The 14999-nt window shown below is 30.8% G+C and overlaps 1 long non-coding RNA gene across 1 annotated transcript; it reads left to right on the forward strand.

Moving 5' to 3' along the window:
• Positions 1-1104: 1104 nt before the first annotated feature.
• On the forward strand, positions 1105-9111 carry LOC132715780 (uncharacterized). Its single transcript, XR_009623731.1, has 3 exons — positions 1105-1223; positions 3246-3356; positions 9075-9111. It is a non-coding gene; the product is annotated as an uncharacterized LOC132715780 (long non-coding RNA).
• The last annotated feature ends 5888 nt before the right edge of the window (positions 9112-14999 follow it).

Genomic DNA, 14999 nt, shown 5'->3' on the forward strand with positions numbered 1-14999 from the left:
GTTTAATATGAGTAATGTGATATTTTTGATTGTATTAATATATAGGCGGAGAATGCGACAATATATTAAAAAAAGATTGATTATTTTAGATTTAGAATGTGCATGACATTTCTTATAATGATATTTGTGTGTTGAATGCGACATTTTTAACAATTATATATACTGATTATTTTAGATGCAGAATGTGACATTTTAGACTAGTACTAGTACTCGTATATTATTGTTCTTTGGTTTTTCGTTTGTTTTCAGATGGCGTAAGAAAACATCACTGGATTACTTTTGAAAGACAACCAGATAAAATTGTATATTTCTAAATATTACCACTATATATTTCAGACTATTGTTCGATTGATGGTAAAACTAATGTTTATTGATCATTGAGCAGACGTAAAGCAGGAAATGGCGGGAAGAATCCTAGCAGACGACAGCTGTCGCGCAGATGCAATCATGCACCATATCTGACTGCCCTAATCTAAATTACAGGCTGGCCTAGCTCTATACTGGACTCGCTTTTAGCAGGTTAGGGTTTTGAAAAAGGAAATCATAACTTTGTAATGTATGTCTTGTTTACTTTTTGAAAATGAACTTTCGTGTCAATGTAATAATTATGTTGACATCATTATTGTTTAATGTTTCATAATGAACCATTTTAGCCCAACTGTTTGAAAAACGAGTAGGGGCTATTTTAGTCACTTGGTCGTCTGTTCTTGTAAAACACTTCGTTTTGAATAATTATGTTTTGTGTGTAACTTCCTACCTCAGAATTCATTATGATTGTGTAACGGGGAACATAATCTAAAAACCTTTAACTTTAAACTAGATTTTGATTTATATGTATGCCACTTGGTTAACTTGATTTAAAGCAGTCATGTTTAAAATAATAATTTAAGTTTACAATATATTCTTATCAAATGAGCATAATAATGCTGAGTTATTGGTCATTAAAAACATTTCAGTCATTTAAACAAATAACTTATAATATTAGTTACAATTATGTTTGAAATGCTAAAACATGTATCATTTGTTCGACTATGTTACCAATAGTGTATCCACAGGTAGCTGACGACAATAAATTTTCAAGCAGACACACGGAAGTCGCAAATTTCCGCTACTCGATGTTGTGATCTCAGTTACTTCCCCTGATGTTCAGTAGATGAAATGATGGTCGAGATATTTGGAAGAAATACAAATTTTAGCTAAACACAGAACAATACATTTTACAGGTAAGGGTTTGTGAGTCGCTGATTACACCTTTAACTCTGCAAAATATTTTTAATGGACTTGCCCATCTTCAAATCTGGACAAAACCATTACTCATTTTAAGGGAAAATTTCAATATATGTACTGACTTAATATCGAGAAGTGCAGATTATGAGCAGATGTCAAGGATATGCCGACTGATTTTTGTCTGCACTGGTCACACGGATACATGTATATTATGTTGGCACTAGAAGGCAGATACATAAATTATACCACACAAAATAATCAGAAAGTACTGATTACAGTTCATTAATAATGACAACTTTTAATTTGGTACAATGTTTGTATTTTGAAAGCATGTTAATTAGTCCCCTACCGGTTTAACCGGAGGGGACTTAAGGTTTACCCTCCGTCCGTCTGTCTGTTCGTCTGTCTGTCTGTCTGTCTGTCCGTCTGTCAGTCAGTCCGTCCGTCCACAAAACTTGATCCCGCGATAACGCAAAAAGTACTGAAAATATTTTAATGAAACTTGATATATGGATAGATGGCAGTATGGAAATTATGCACGTCTTTTTCTTTTCTTCCTATGTTGCTATGACAACTAATATTCTGAAAATATGGCAAATTTAACACATAAACTTGATCCAGTGATAACTCAAAAAGTACTGAAAATATTTTTATGAAACTTTAAATATGGGTAGATGGCAGTATGGACATTATGCACATCTTTTTCTTTTCTTTTTATGTTGAAAATTCTGGTTGCTAAGGCAACAAATAGACTGAATTTCAAGATTTCTGATTTAAATTTTTAAGCTTTTTCACTATAAGTTCTTTATTTCTTAAGGTGTTTACTTCAAACTTTAAATATAAGTTTCTGGTCATCAACCACATCATATGTGACAAGGTTTACAACTCTAGCACAAAAATTATCAGAATTACCTCCCTTGAACTTAGAATTTTTATGAAAAAAATGTTGTCTTTTTTTAAATAACTTCTTTATTTCTTAATGTATCTACTTTAAACTTCATATATATGTTTCTTATCATCACTCAACAATTTTGAGAAGGTTAAATACTCTAGCAAGATTTTTTTTCGAGAAATTGGTATTTTTCACTCCAGTTTCTTCATTCCTTTAAACTTAAAGTAAAACTCACATCATATATGACAATGTTCATAAATCTAGCATCTTTATTTCAAGAGTTATCTTCTCTTTAAGAATTTTGCATTAAAATATGTTATATTTTGGTAACAGGGATGTTTGAAAAAATAACTTTAGAGTCTCCTTCAGTCTGTCTGTATGTATGTCTGTCTGTCTGTTCATAAAAACTGTTTCCTGAGATCACTTTTAAAGATTTTTTCCAACAAATTTACTTAAAAAAGAGAAAAGTTGAACCATGAGTTATTCTTATTCATCCTTAGAAAATTGGACCTTTTGATTATCTGTTGTATAAACATAATTTCCTTACTAGGCAGGGAAACTTAACACATTACTGAGATATAGACAAACTTAGAACTCAAAAGATTTAAGTTCATCTATGTCATTCATTCACTGGTAAAATTGAATGGCCAATTGCCCATCAGAATGTTGCTGGGGTTCTAACCGGTAGGGGACTTTTGGATTGCTTGCAATACTATGATAATTGCTTGTTTCAGATGGAACATGACTTTTTGTAGTTATTGTTGCTATTCTTGAAAAAAAAATGAACTGAACATAATATAAAGAACAATCCTTCCGAGATCACTCGCTTCCTTAAAGTATTACAATCTAAATATAAAAATATACATTCAATAACTTAATCAAGAATAGGTAAAAAATATAGGCACTACATTAGTGATTGTGCCGAAAGAAGGGAGATAATTATGAATGTATTACAAATAAGGGAGATAAAAATATATATCTTATTATAATTATACTATAAAATATCATAATTATTTCTAATGCATAATGTGTATTTTGTAATGAACTGGTGACTTTGTTTGTGGCACTCCGATAACATCTTAATTTTCAATCTATAAATAGATAATTTTTTTAACCTATATTTCAGTTTCAGGATATGAAATTAGGAAAGAACGAAAGATATGAAATGAGCACCGGCAAACTGATCTTGGCATGTTACATCCTTATCACAGAACTGGAACCTACTGATTAAGATGAGGTAATAGTAGGTTTTATGAATATATGTATAGATTTGTTTCTTAGCCTGCTGAAAGCGAAAGTCATTAGTCTTTGCCTCCAGAATAGAGCCAGGCCAGCCTGCACTTTTGTGCAGTTTGACCAGCCTCTTTACCGTTTGCTAACTTCCAATTTTTAGCTCGACTATTCGAAGAATATGAGAGCTATTGTAGTCGCCCCGGCGTCGGCGTCGGCGTCGGCGTCAGCGTCCGCGTCGGCGTCTGCGTTGGTTAAAGTTTTTTGTAAAGTCAAATATCTCAATTATTACTTGAGATATTCAATTGAAACTTACAATACTTATTTATAGTAACAAGGTACATCAGATTGACAAGTTGGATAACTCTGCCTACAATATTGACAGAATTATGCCCCTTTTTAACTTAGAAATTTTGGTTAAAGTTTTTTGTAAAGTCAAATATCTCAATTATTGCTTGAGATATTCAATTGAATCTTACAATACTTATTTATAGTAACAAGGTACATCAGATTGACAAGTTGGATAACTCTGCCTACAATATTGACAGAATAATGCCCCTTTTTAAACTCAGAAATTTTGGTTAAAGTTTTTTGTAAAGTCAAATATCTCAATTATTGCTTGAGATATTCAATTGAAACTTACAATACTTATTTAAAGTAACAATGTACATCAGATTGACAAGTTGGATAACTCTGCCTACCATATTGACAGAATTATGCCCCCTTTGGAACTTAGAAATTTTGGTTAAAGATTTTTTGTAAAGTCAAATATCTCAATTACTGCTTGAGATATTCAATTGAAATTTAAAATACTTATTTATAGTAACAATGTACATCAGTTTGCAAAATTGCATAACTCTGTCTGCAATATTTGCAGAATTATTTGCCCCTTTGAAACTTAGAAATTTTGGTTAAAGGTTAACGGTCTTGAAAGATATTTACTTGAAACTTTACACATGCACTTAGGGTCATAATTGGAGGGTCATAATTGTATGTCACTGACCAAGTTCCATAACTCTATCTTGCATTAAGGCTGATTCATATCCCCTTTTCTACTTAGTCTCTTGGATAATGTTTACATGCAAGTTTTACATATCTCAATAACTATTAAAGATATTTATCTAAAACTTCACATATGCATTTAGGGTCATAATTGTAGGTCACTGACAAAGATCCATAATTCAATCTTGCATTTAGGCTGATTTTTCTCCCCTTTTTCAACTTAGAAATTCATGGTAAAGTTTTGCTTGTAAGCTGTTATCTCAATAACTACTGAAGGGTTTGCGCCTTTTTTGGGACAATTATATGCATTCATAATAATAAAGCAGTGATTTACTTGATAAAACATCTTAATAACAAGCCTTTGTACCTTTTCTGTCAAATTTATGTATTCATAGGTAATTAGTATTATTATACTCAATAAAAAAAACCTTGTGACATTACCTTCCGAATAGTCAAGCCAATTCTGTATAATTAGACTCTCTGTAAGGCCTATAACATGAATTTATAAAAAAAATTAGCCCTTTTGTGAACTTAAAAAATTTAACAATATCAAGGCTCTTTTACTATCAAGCACTTAGAATAGTCGAGCATGCTGTCCTACAGACAGCTCTTGTTATTTTCATGTGATAATTAGTTATAATGATTTATAATGGACTGTTCCTTAAATAAAATGTGGAAAAGTCCATTTAATAATTTCTGCAGGTTAATTGGCCAAAATATACAATAATAGCCATTACTGCGTTAGTCACGCAGTAGAAATATGGTAATAAGTACTGCGACTTCGGTCGTAAAAGACATTTAGCACATGTACATAATTACTTGAATCTTAAATCTTTTTACTTCTCTTAAAATTTGAGTACATTTTTCTTAAGTTTGTTTTTCTTGAAATATTTTTGGTTCATCTGGAGGCGTGCAGCTTTAAGGCTTGTTTATAGCTCTTGAATGAGACGTGTATTCATTTGGTCCTGAAACAGTACGGCATTGTGAAAATTGTTTCATGTTCGGGTTTGATAAAATATTTTTTCTTTGCTTAACACAGAAGCAGTTACCTTTGTTGTTGTTATTCAGTCATGAATTGCTTTGGCTAAGTAAATACATGTACACCTACACTGGTATCGAACATTTTTCTTCATTATTCAAATTTGATAAAACTTTTGTAAGTTTTAGTTATAATAAAGGGCGTCCGTTACCGAGTGGTTGAATGAATTCATTGACTTCAAATCATTTTCACCCCCCCTTTCTTTCACTATTATGGGCAGCGACTTTGAATTCATGAATAGTTTGTGCAGAGATGATCCACAGAGGTGATCCACAGCTAGCTTAATTGGCAGAGAAAATTGGTGGTTCTACTCGAGTGCCCCACCGTGTCTAAAATAATATATAGAGGGCTATTTTGGACCTTCTTCCACCAGTAAAGCTGAAATATTATATGACCTTCCAAATTAAGTGAAATGGATCTGCCCTGCATTGAATTTGGAACAGTCCATTTGAAGTTTATTGAATTGCACGGACCAATAGGTAAAGGGTTAAACCCAACCAGAATAATTGAACCATTGCAGTTAAGAATATACTAGAAATAAAAAGAGAATCGTTTAATGACATCAAGTCAATAAAAGCTTTATGACCACTATTTGAGTAAGACGTAATTATTTGTTTATTGTATTCCTGAATTCTATTATGTGCATTTTTGAATGAGAGTAAGGATAACATTGTTGTTTTTTTTTTAATTTGGTGGTTCAACCCGTGTGTCTGCTATGTCTTTTGCAAGTGAAACGCAAAGGTTACAAGTGATGTGAATATTTTATACATTATACAAGTTAAATGTTGATGCTGCACATCAAAGACGCCGCCAAATGATGTGAACAGTCAATCAGCATTGAAAATGTTCTCGATTACAGTTGAATATCCGAAGCACAAATCAATTTTTAGCTCGACTATAGGGAGTTTATGGAGAGCTGTCCTACTCGCCCCGTTGTCGGGGTCCAGTTTTCAGATTAATGTTTTGGTGCAGTAAAATTTTTTTTCACTATAACTTTTTCATTTCTTCAGGTATCAACTTCAAACTTCAAATATATTTTGCTTATCATCAACAACATCTTATGTGACAAGGTTCATAACCCTAGCAACAATATTTTCAGATTTACCTGCCCTTGAACTTCGAATTTTCCTTAAAAATACTATTTTTTACTGTTTCTTCTTTACTTCTTCAGGAATCAACTTCATACTTCAAACTTATGTTACTTATCATCAACCACATCTTATGTGACAAGGTTAATAACACTAGCACCAATATTTTCAGATTTATCTCCCCTTGAACTTAGAATTTTCCTTAAAAATACAATTTTTACTGTTACTTCTTTATTTCTTAAGGAATCAACTTCATACTTCAAATATATGTTCCTTATCATCAACCACCTCTTATGCGACAAGGTTCATAACTCTGGCACCAATATTTTTACATTAATCTCCCCTTGAACTTAGACATTTTACTTAAAAATGTTATTTTTAGCTCGACTATTCGCAGAATAATCGAGCTAATGCAGTCACCCATTTGTCGGCGTCGGCGTCTCTTTGGTTAAGTTTTTGCGTGCAAGCTGGTATCTCCATAACTACTGAAGGGAATGGCTTGAAACTTCACACACTTGTTCTCTGTGATTATCTAACATGATTGGCACAAGTCCAATAACTCTGATTTGCCTTTTTACATAATTATGCCCCTTTTTTCGACTTAGAAATTCTTGGTTAAGTTTTTGCGTGCAAGCTGGTGTCTCCATAACTACTGAAGGGAATGGCTTGAAACTTCACACACTTGTTCTCTGTGATTATCTAAAATGATTGGCACAAGTCCAATAACTCTGATTGCTTTTTTGCAAAATTATGCCTCTTTTCTACTTAGAAATTCTTTGTTAAGCAAATATCTCCATAACTACTGAAGGGTTTGTGCCTTTTTTGAACAATTTTATTCATTCTATAATAATAAAGCAGTGATTAAGTCGATAAAACATCTAAATAACAAGCCATTGTACCTTTTCGGACAATTTTATGTATTCATATAGGTAAGCATTATTATACTCAATGAAACACACTTGTGACAACTTTTCTAATAGTCGAGCGTTACTGCCCTCCGACAGTTCTTGTTACTATAACTTCTTTAGTTTTAAAGCTATATACCTCAAACTTCAAATACTTATTCCTTATCATCAATTACATCTTATGTGACAAGGTTAATAACTCTTGAAGCATTTTTTTCAGATTCATTTCTCTTTGAACTTAGGATTTTCTTTTCTTTGAACTAAGGATTTTCTTTAAGAAATATTATAACTTCTTTACTTTTTATGGTATCTACTTCAAACTTCAAATATATATTTCTTACCATTACACACATGTTTGACAGGGTTCATAACTCTAGTGTGACTATTTCCAGAATTATTCCCCCTTGAACTTGGAACTTATGTTTACAAATTTTCTTTTTTACTATAACTTACTACATAATTATATATAATTTATTTTTCTTTCATAGTTTGGCTTCCTTACTGCGTCCAGTTTTTTATTAGTCGAGCTTCGCTGTCTCCTGTGACAGCTCTTGTTCTCCATGTTCTTGGTATGTGCTCGTTGTTTAATAATTAAGTTGCATATTTTTGTAAAACAATAGAACCTAATGCATAAATTCACAAGGTAATGCCATGTCTGAAATTCTGAAATGTTTGTCTTTATGCGACAAAGATTGAAACAAAGATTGAAACGTCTGGTTAAAGCAAAATAAATTGGATAACAAGTAAAATTGAGTGATTGGTATACATGTACTTAAAATAGATTCAAAACAATATGTGCCGAGAATATGTCTATTTAAATATTGATGCGAATTGCATAATGCTTGAATGATTTTGAGGACGAACAGTTCTGCAGTGATCTCCCCTTACTGACCTGACCGTAGCATAACCGGTGCGCAGAGTTTGACGTACTTTCTTAACGGTTGAGGAAGAACAGCCTTTCTGATAGTGGGCGTGGTTTAGGCTTTGTTACTTGTTATTTAATGATTCGACAAGTAATATTGCTCAAAGTTGTCCTGGTTCCCTTCCGCCCCGTCAACGAAGACTAAATGCTAGCATACGGAGCATCATATTAAATCAAGTCTAAAATTTCCTCATTGCTGAAAAGACGAATGCATATCTATTAGACGCCGCGCTGCGCTCGGCGTCTAATTAACTCTTTGTTCATTTTTTCTGAAGAGTTATTTCTTGAAGAGTTATTTCTTAAACGGTTTGTTTGCTGGTATTAAGGTGTGCAACTTTAAAGGCCCATTATGCCCCTAAAACAGTTTTTATTTTTATATCTGAAAAGCTTTTTATTTTTGGTGTCCTATTATAGTTTCAAAACAGATATTTATTGGTCATTTATCTGAATAATCTTTTGCTTTTTGAAAACAGTTTTAGTGATTTAGTATTTTGTGTGGAAGTTAAAAAACTGCAGTGTTTACATTTTGTGACCTTTAAAACAAATATTTTCACATTCAGCCATAATTTATTTGCTATTAAGCATCAAACATGCTTTAAAGCATTATTTGAACTGACATTTTGAACGTTATAATACTCATGTTTGTACTGCCTAATGACGGAAAAAATATTAATGTCTGAGGCATAATGTGCCTTTAAGGAAAAGAAGTTGATTCTAAGCTGAATATAATTTTTACAATGCAGGTGTATCAGTGATTTTTACATTTCAGAAATACGGAACATGGTAATTTGAGCAGGTGAAGGAAAGAAGAAAACACCACCCTCTTTACAGTCAGCAAAATAACTATGCTAGGAACTACTGCACGCCGTTACAACATATGTGACAAAGAGATTTTAATCCACCTGATACGATTTGGTAACTTTCTGAAAATGTCATGTTCAACTTCTGAATGGTGTTTTTTCTGCCAAGTTTAAAAAATATATTACCATGTAACTGTCTAATATTTATGGCAATTATGAAGTAATGACTTTTTGGCGTAGTAATAAAAACCATAAAAGGTGTTAGCTCGATTGGATTTTCTACATGAGCTTGAATAAATAAGACCTTCATAAATGCCGTGATGTGAACAGATTAGAAGGGACATTTTATTTGCTTTTTACATTGTACATCTTCTATTTACCAACATACTGTACCGTCAATGTATTGTAATGACAATAATGAGTATAATTGTAATAATGAATAATGCACTTTTTTGCAATGTATATTTCAAGTGGTGTAATAAGTAAAATTTGATCAGAATGTACATTTATTAAGACTTAATATAACGTACTGTACCGTTAACATAATGGCAATAGTAAAATTGCAGAAATGAATGATGCGCATATTTTACAATGTATATTTCAAGAAGTGTAATAAGTAACATTTAATACATGTAGTTAATAAAGACATACTAGGCCGTACAATAAGAAATAATGATAATTTAACAACGTCATGATAGAAACATTCATTTAATTTTTTTTAAGATTTAGATAATAATAACACCACCAAGAATATCACCACTACCACCAAAACAACATTAATTAATGAAACATAATGAAAACTCCAACGATGAAATATTTCATCATTCAAAAACATGCAATGATGAAAAATGAAATAAAATATTAAAATAATTGTAATAACGACCAGAAGAACAATAATGAAATAAAAGAATGAAATAACAATATGAATGAAATAAAATAAAAACAACAAAATGAAATGAAATAAACAATAATGAAATAAAATGAAATCAAAAATAATGAATGAAATAAGATAAAATGAAAACAATAAAATAAAAAAAAAAATGAAAATAAAAACAAATTGAAATAAGGTAACAAGAAATGGAATGAAAGAATAATATTGTCATAAGTGACCATTTAGTTGTTCACCTATAACATGCTTGACCTTAAAGTGACCAGCCTTTGACACCAGTATGCAGCCAGTCCAACCTGCACGTCCGTTCAAATTGACCAGACTCAAACCGTTGGCTGACCAATTTCAAATTTGATTTTATTCAAGTTATATTCCCTAAATTGAGAATGAACGTATTCAGAAACGGAAGCTGGACAAGTCCGCTTCCGATAATATTATCAACCATATACGAGTACATGATACAATGTGTTCCTTTATATTTTGAAGTATCATTTGTTTCATTTTTTTTCTTTTAAATGCTTTAAATAAGGAGTCACAAAGGGTTACTATCATTTTCATTTCCAAGCATATCTTCTTGCGTTTCATCGCCGGATAGCCACTGATACTCACTGCCTAAACCTTAACATTTATCTTGATTACATGTTAATCAACCGAGGGTATCCGACGATGCATGCGTGTATGCTTGTTTTTTTTTGTTGTTGATTTTTTATTGTTGTTGTTATTTTCAATTTTCATATGATCTGACAAAATGCTAAAAAAGGGGGTGGGGGCTAGCATCATTTAGCTTTTTTTGTTCGCTTTTGATACGTTATTCCATCATTTTTTAACTTTACTTGCCGGTTTAAATTTTTCATAGTTTTTTTTAAATTATTTTTATTTATTTATTTATTTATTTATTTATTGTTTTGCAAATTACATCAAGCGAAAAGGGTGGCTACTTGTTTTAAAATACAGATTGATCACCCCTGAAAATTCAAATGATAAAAACGGACCAAAGGAGACTTCTCTTCATCAAAACAAGTATAAAATGATAAAAGTCATTTCCCGTCAGTTTACACTCCATTACCACTTGTTATTTTTTTCTAACTGAAATAACTCTCACAAATCTTCGGTACTAACATTAACTTTTTGGGAAAATGACTTTCATAATGCTACTGTAAAACTTCCAACAAATATCAATCAAAAGTAATAACATTTGGTTGCGCAAAAGGCATAATGTTTCATTATCAATAGGGAGAGTAGTTGCCCTTTGGTCTTTGACGTCATTTCAATTTTCAGGGGAGGTTACACCGTTACTTTAGTAAAGGCAAGAGTGGTCTCCCTTTGGTCATGCTTGCTTTTACAAATTATTCTGCAATATTAAATTTACCATCAAAAACAATTTAAAGGAACACACTATAGTCAAAATTGGATACTTCCCTTTTTTACAAGTATACAGAACTTGAAATATTTCAACCAATTTTAGGGTAGATTTAATGATTAATGCTTTGATTAGAATCTTTTCACTTAGTACATATAAAAATATGAAAAAACTATAGACCTAGTATCTTTACTTATAGAATCACGATTTTAAGTATGGCTATAATTTGTGTCACGGGTAAACAGATGGTAAACCATTAAAATTTTGTATACTAGTTTATATATATCCGGAATATTTTAAAGAACAAGATTTGACATTTTAAATATATCTTGTATCTTGGAAACTTCTTTGCGTTTGTAAATATTTCTTTTAACAGATTTTAAAAATCGATTTCAGTTCTGGACAATATTTAAAATATCTCAACATCCTTAAAATTCTAAATAATTCTAACGATGTCCTTTCATAGTTTGAAACATTAATATATTAGTTAATATTTGGGGAAAAAATTGAAATTAATTTGTGTCGTGGGAACTGCTTTACTATCTAAACGTACATAAATGAAAAAAGCTTACTAATAGTTTTAATGAAGACCACTACTTGAAATAATTTAACTTGTGTCTGGAAAATCACTTGAAATATCTTAACTTTGTTTGAGCCTGGAACAATACTTGAAATATCTTTACTTAGTTTGAGCCTGGAACAATACATGAAATATCTTAACTTAGTTTGAGTCTTGAACAATACTTGAAATATCTTAACTTAGTTTGAGTCTGGAACAATACTTGAAATATCTTTACTTAATTTGAGTCCTGTGAACAATACCAATGGAAATATCTTAACTTGGTTAGTTTTAGTCCTTGAACAATACTTTAAATATCTTAACTTTAGTTTGATGTCTGGAATCGAATATTTGAAATATCTTGACTTCAGTTTGAGTCTGGAATCAATATTTGATACTATCTTAACTTAGTTTGATCTTAAAGAAACATGAAATATCATAACTTAACTTAGTTTGAGTCTGGAACAACACTTGAAATATCTAAACTTAGTTAGAGTCTTGAACAATACACGAAATATCTTTACTTATTTTATGTCTGGAACAACACTTGAAATATCTTTACTTAGTTTGAGTCTGGAACAATACATGAAATATCTTAACTTAGTTTGAGTCTGAACAATACTTGAAATATCTTAACTTAGTTTGAGTCTGAACAATACTTGAAATATCATAACTAAGCTTGAGTCTGGAACAATACTTTAAATATCTTGACTTAGTTTGAGTCTGAATCAATATTTGAAATATTTTAACTTAGATTGTGTCTGAAACAACACTAGAACTATCTTAACTTAGTTTGAATCTTAAAGAAACATGAAATATCATAACTTAACTTAGTTTGAGTCTGGAACAACACTTGAAATATCTTAACTTAGTTAGAGTCTTGAACAATACACGAAATATCTTTACTTAGTTTATGTCTGGAACAACACTTGAAATATCTTTACTTAGTTTGAGTCTGGAACAATACATGAAATATCTTAACTTAGTTTGAGTCTGAACAAAACTTGAAATATTCTTGACGAATACTTGAATCATCTTAACTGAGTTTGGGTCTGGGACAACACTTGAAATTTCTTAACTTAGCTTGTGTCTGGAACAATACTTGAAATATCTTAACTGAGTTTGGGTCTGGGACAACACTTGAAATTTCTTAACTTAGCTTGTGTCTGGGACAAAACTTGAAATATCTCAACTAAGCTTGTGTCTGGAACAATACTTGAAATATTTTAACTGAGTTTGAGTCTGGAACAATACTTGAAATTTCTTAACATAGCTTGTGTCTTGAACAACACTTAAAATATCTTAACTTAATTTGAGTCTTAACTTAGTTTAAGTCTTGAATAAATTTGAAATATTTAAACTTAGTTTAAGTCTGGAACAACACTTGAAATTTCTAAACTAACCTTGTGTCTGGAACAACACTTGAAATATCTTAACTTTGTTTGAGTCTTAAATAATACATGAAGTATCATAACTTTACTTAGTTTGAGTCTGGAACAACACTTGAAATATCTTAACTTTATTTGAGTCTTGAATAATACTTGAAATATTTTTACTTATTTTGAGTCTGGAACAATACATGAAATATCTTAACTTAGTTTTAGTCTTTAAGAATACTTGAAACATCTTAACCGAGTTTCAGACTGGGACAACACTTGAAATTTCTTAACTTAGCTTGTTTCAGAAACAATACTTGAATATCTTAACTAAGCTTGAGTCTGGAACAATACTTGAAATATTTTAACTGAGTTTGAATCTGGGACAACACCTGAAATATCTTAAATTAGCTTGAGTCTGGAACAATACTTGAAATATTTTAAATGAGTTTTAGTCTGGAACAACACTTGAAATTTCTAAACTAACCTTGTGTCTGGAACAACACTTGAAATATCTTAACTTTGTTTGAGTCTTAAATAATACATGAAGTATCATAACTTTACTTAGTTTGAGTCTGGAACAACACTTGAAATATCTTAACTTTATTTGAGTCTTGAATAATACTTGAAATATTTTTACTTATTTTGAGTCTGGAACAATACATGAAATATCTTAACTTAGTTTTAGTCTTTAAGAATACTTGAAACATCTTAACCGAGTTTCAGACTGGGACAACACTTGAAATTTCTTAACTTAGCTTGTGTCAGAAACAATACTTGAATATCTTAACTAAGCTTGAGTCTGGAACAATACTTGAAATATTTTAACTGAGTTTGAGTCTGAAACAACATTTGAAATTTCTTAACTTAGGTTGTGTCTGGAGCAACACTTGAAATATCTTTACTTAATTTGATTCTTAACTTAGTTTGAGTCTGGAATAATAATTGAAATACCTTAACTTAGTTTGAGTCTGGAACAACACTTGAAATATCTTAACTAAGTTTAAGTTTTAAAGAATACTTTAAACACCATAACTGAGTTTGAGTCAGGGATAACACTTGAAATACCTTAACTTAGCTTAAGTTTGGAACAATACTTGAAATATTTTAACTGAGTTTGAGTCTGGAACAACACTTGAAATTTCTTAACTTAGCTTGTGTCTGGAACAACATTTGAAATATCTTTACTTAATTTGAGTCTTAACTTAGTTTGAGTCTGGAATAATGATTGAAATATCTAAGCTTAATTTGAGTCTGGAACCACTCTAGACATATCTTTACTAAGTCTGAGTCTTGAAGAATACTTGAAATATCTTAAATTAGTTTGAGTCTTGAAGAATACTTGAAATATCATACCTTTACTAAGTTTGAGTTTGGAACAATAATATAGATATGTTAGTTTGAGTCTGGAACCGTACTTGAAATATCTTAACTAAGTTTGGGTCTTGAAGAATACTTGAAACATCTTAACTTAGTTTCAGTCTAGAAGAATACCTAACTTCATATTAAATATTGCATCATGCAACAGTTTTGTCTTTTATGCAGTTGATTGGTATCATTGATTTTGTAAACAAAAACAATTACTAGTATTTTTGTATGCAAATTATTTTGAAAAACGATGACATATAGTACTGGAATTAAAAAAGATTTTTCTGAACGTGTTAAGTTATCTTTCCCCATTTTTTATTAATAAGATACTTATCTAATATT

The sequence above is a fragment of the Ruditapes philippinarum genome, unplaced genomic scaffold (assembly GCF_026571515.1).
Source record: "Ruditapes philippinarum isolate M1 unplaced genomic scaffold, ASM2657151v2 ctg5629_1_1_1_1, whole genome shotgun sequence".
Lineage (NCBI taxonomy): Eukaryota > Metazoa > Mollusca > Bivalvia > Venerida > Veneridae > Ruditapes > Ruditapes philippinarum.